At 50.1% G+C, this 4,944-nt stretch overlaps 1 pseudogene; it reads right to left on the reverse strand.

The window, feature by feature from the left end:
• Positions 1 to 2,850, reverse strand: LOC119271271 (annotated as a pseudogene).
• Between the last annotated feature and the right edge of the window lie 2,094 nt (positions 2,851 to 4,944).

Consider the following 4,944-nt stretch of genomic DNA (forward strand, 5'->3'; position numbering starts at 1 on the left):
TTCTCGAAAGTAGCTGATAAAGTGTACTATTCTTGTCGACGATGGACCGAAGGAGTATGGACGAACAGCTTGGACCTGAACAGTGGCTAATTATCTCAGCAGACTGTACATGTCCGGAGCTTCATTAGTGCATGAACGAAAGCTATCTCGGTCACATTTTGGGAATGAAAAGGAGGGGCGGGAAGAAGATGCCAAGGCGGCTAATGACAACGGAATAGCAAAGTATAGTTTTCCCATCAGTGTACGTTGATTTTTCTAAGGGGAGTTTAGTAGAATAATCATGAGATAATAGCACCACAGGTTCTTGAACTTGTCCAAGATGTGATAGTTTGGTCCTCAAACTTGCAAAAGTGGATTATTTGGTCCTGAAACTTGTCTCGGATGTGCGCATTTGGTCTGGTCAATCAACAACAGTCATGTGGAGCCAGCTGGGCCGAGCCGGTCAGCGCCGCACTTTTCGCATTTAGCCCCTTGCTGTTTATATGAATTAACCCGTGGGATGCCTCATGTCGCCGGCAACGCTACGAGCTTGGCCGGCACGGTGCCGGAGAGGCGGTTGTGGTCTAGCACGAGGAACCGCAACCTGGGCATCGCCACCATGGACTCCGGGATGGTGCCTGCGAGGGACGTTGAACAGGTCCAGCGTGGCCAGGCTCGCCATCTTCTCGTGCCGCATCAGGGTTCCTCCCAGCAGCGGGTTGCTCGAGAGCAGCAGGTCCTGCAGGGCCGCCATGCCCAGCACGAACTCCGGCAGCCCGCCAGTGAGGTTGTTGTTCCGGAGGTCGAGCAACGTGAGGCTCTCCAGGCCGGCGAGCTCCGGCGGGATGCGCCCGTCGAGGCGGTTATTGCCGAGGTCCATCTTAAGCAGCCCCTTGAGCCCACCTAGCGACGGAGGCAGAGACCCGGTTAGAGAGTTCTTGCTCATGTCCATGGCCAGCAGCTCGTCGAGGCGGCGGGGGTTACCGAGCGTGGCCGACACGGGGCCCGACAGCCCGTTCCCGGACAGCACGAGCCGCCGCAGCTTCGCCAGCCCGCCAAGCTCCAGTGGCGCCGGTGAGGTTGTCGTCGATGAGGACCAGGGACTGCAGGCTGGCCAGGCGGCCGAGGGACGCCGGGATGGCGCCGGCCAGGCCCGGGTTTGAGTGGAACTCGAGCGTCTCGAGGGTGCCGGAGAGCTTGTCCCAGTTTGTCACCGGGATGGCCGTGGAGTTGGCCGCCGGGAAGCAGGCGTAGAAGGTGAGGCTCTTGAGGCACCGGAGGCCGAACAACTTGGGGCTGAACCTGGCGTCCGGGGCGCACTGCAGCGAGTTGTCGAGCACTGGACCGATGACACCCCTTGCAGGAAAGCTAAAAAATTGGATCCAAGAAGCAATTATTTCACTGAATCGAATATCGTCATCATCAGTCAGTAAAATTGTACTACTACATTCTACATAGATGCATACTTAAATCATGCAAATGAATAGTAAAACATAATTGGCTAGGGTAAATATTAGGAACAGAGGTGGAAGGGTCACATGTTCTGTTGTTCAGGTACAACTTTCTTGGCTTGTCATGAGGATCAGAATGTAATTCTAGCAGTACCACTGAGAGTGAAAATAATTGCGAACAGCATATGTAAACCTGGTTATAAACTAACTAACTATGTGTATGATCGCCAGAAAGTGCTAATCAGACCAAGGTAAACCAGTGTTAAATCGGTGGAAGTAAAAAATGTACTACTCCTACTGAGTTGGTACCAATGATTTTGTGGGCAAAGCAAAAGAGCAAGAGGACGCCCTCCAAAAAAGAGGAAGAGGACATGAGAAAAGAAAGACCAAATGGGATGTGTTTTAAAAAACATTGACATTGCATATCTGCAATCGCAGATTCTTATCATGCGCAGGGAAAGAAAATTGTTGCGCACAAGAGAGGAAGGGAGACAGTAAAAAAAAGGTTCCAAATTAGGCAAGAATCGCGAGGCAGTAGGTAGGTTGAGGAACAAAGGTTTCGTCTCACTCGTCCAACAGTGAAGTAGTCTAGCAAATCCTGCATTCTCCAAGGAGAAACAGTGGAGGAACAATGGATCAAACAGTAAGAGAGCTGCTACAAGTGAAACAGGGGAATTTGAAAAGATGATGCAGTGCTGAGAATTTGACGATTTGTTTGGACGTTCCCAAGATAAGTCATTTAAATTATTATTTTTTTGAGATATAAGTCATTTAATTGGAGGTGCAAGCAAACAACATCCTTTTGAGCAGCGATTTGTGGTGAATCTCAAGACATTGTAATGCAGAACAGGGAAGAAACTGGGTATAAATCTATGAAATGAGAGCAAATTTTGGTGTTTACCAGTACTCAATTTGTTCAGAGTTTAACACTTTCCATGAATGAATCAAGAACCGAAGACACTGAGTAAAGAGAAGGAGCTAGCAGTGGGCGAGACGAACCTGGATGGGAGTCTGGCTGCAGGGGTCAGAGAAGAGGCCGGAGCCGTTCCACGCCTTGCCCACGAAGCTCCCGATGGCGGCGTACAGGGCCGCCTTCTCCTTGGCCTCCATCGGCGCCTCCGGCTCCTCCGCCGCCCCGGCGAGCCCTCCTCGTCCTCCCCTTCCGCCGTGGAGCCGGAGAGGAGAAGCAGCGCCACGAACAGCGCGGCGAGGACAGGGAGCAGCCTGCCGCCGCGAGCACATTTCATCATAGTACTTCTCCGCAAGAAAACAAACAAGAACCTCTGCTCCTGGGCGGAGTCCATGGCGGCGATGCCCAGGCTGCGGTTCCTCGCGCTAGACCACAACCGCCTCTCCGGCACCGTGCCGGCCAAGCTCGTAGCGCTACCGGCGACATGAGGCGTCCCACGGGTTAATTCCGATAAACAGCAAGGGGCTAAATGCGAAAAGTGCGGCGCTGACCGGCTCGGCCCAGCTGGCTCCACATGGCTGTTGTTGATTGGCCCAGGACCAAATGTGCACATTTGAGACAAGTTTCAGGACCAAATAATCTACTTTTGCAAGTTTGAAGACCAAATCATCACATCCTGGACAAGTTCGAGGACCTGTGGTGCTATTACCTCAATAATCATGGTTCCATTACTAGCCTGACACGAAACTGTCAGTTAAGCTAGGCTCGATCGAGGCACCGTCCTTGCATAAGTTTGCTGTTAGTGTAAGTTGATTTTTCTACGGGAAATTAGTAGCATATCATGTCATGATTAGTTAATAGCTTGCGAGGAAAATGCCACTTAAGCAAGGTAGCTCGATCAAGGCACCGCCCTTGCAAAGTTTTGAAAAAAAAGGCACCGTCCTTGCTGTTATGATATAAGTACACGACAGATTTAACAATTAGGTTGTTGATATTGGCCCAAGCTCACGCTCCAAATATACTACATTCCCCCACTAAATAAAATCCCTTCCTCCCACTAAATGTAACCCTTTTTGACGTGCCGATCAGTTCCACGTTTTTTGTCACGGTGCTGATCAGTTCCAAGTTTCTTGCAGAGATAAACAATTCAGAGAAGCGTGTCAAGGCTGTCTTCACTTTGAGAAACCGTCACCGGAACTTGAAGCGTAGTGGTACCTGCCGGCCGGCCCCGCCAATGTGTGTTGCGAGACGCATCCGCGCGCCGACGAGATTGAAAGTGGAATTGTGATCTGTGTGCATATTTGGTGTTGGTGGAATAATCATGTCATTGCCATGGCTTAGCTTCTTGGTTGGTGGGTTAACATTATATACCACTGTTGGCGAGCGGGAGGTCACATGCATTGCGCCGATCCAAAACCTCCCGCAGATCGACGTCATAGATCATACGTACTCCTAGTAGATTTCTCTTTTACGAGGCAGACGTACTACTATGCAGTATTTTAGTACATCTAATTGACCTACGCAGTACCCATTTGCAGTTTTGCACCTCTATGCGGTCATATCATACGGATCGAAAGACTAATCGTGCGCTGCGTGCGCCCGTCTGCGGTACCAGTTTTGCACATCAGGGCATCTCACCCGTGAACCGCCGGCATCCGTCCGGACCGCGAAAGTCATTCAATACGGTTGTGTTGGATATACGACACAATCCGGATATACTTTTTCTCGCCAACTGAAGACAAACTGAGGCTTTGCCGGAGTTCAGGTCGCTGCCAAGCCCCGCTTTTGACCGCCCTGATCCACCCAAACCCCCTACTCCCTCCTCCACGTGCGTTCCTATCCGACGCCAGCTGCCCACATTCATGCGGCTCCACATTGAAGACGGAACATGACGGACACGACCTCTTACTGCCTCCATCATTGAAATGACGCGTCAGCCGAGGGCGCTGCCCGCTGTACACCCGGCTGAACACACCTATCCACTGTTGGAAATATGCCCTAGAGGCAATAATAAGTTAGTTATTATTATATTATATTTCATTGTTCATGATAATCGTTTATTATCCATGCTAGAATTGTATCGATAGGAAACTCAGATACATGTGTGGATACATAGACAACACCATGTCCCTAGTAAGCCTCTAGTTGACTAGCTCGTTGATCAATAGATGGTTACGGTTTCCTGACCATGGACATTGGATGTCGTTGATAACGGGATCACATCATTAGGAGAATGATGTGATGGACGAGACCCAATCCTAAGCCTAGCACAAAGATCGTATAGTTCGTATGCTAAAGCTTTTCTAATGTCAAGTATCATTTCCTTAGACCATGAGATTGTGCAACTCCCGGATACCGTAGGAGTGCTTTGGGTGTGCCAAACGTCACAACGTAACTGGGTGGCTATAAAGGTTCACTACAGGTATCTCCGAAAGTGTCTGTTGGGTTGGCGTGAATCGAGACTGGGATTTGTCACTTCGTGTAAACGGAGAGGTATCTCTGGGCCCACTCGGTAGGACATCATCATAATGTGCACAATGTGATCAAGGAGTTGATCACGGGATGATGTGTTACGGAACGAGTAAAGAGACTTGCCAGTAACGA

Source organism: Triticum dicoccoides, chromosome 3A (genome assembly GCF_002162155.2).
Source record: "Triticum dicoccoides isolate Atlit2015 ecotype Zavitan chromosome 3A, WEW_v2.0, whole genome shotgun sequence".
NCBI classification, from domain to species: domain Eukaryota; kingdom Viridiplantae; phylum Streptophyta; class Magnoliopsida; order Poales; family Poaceae; genus Triticum; species Triticum dicoccoides.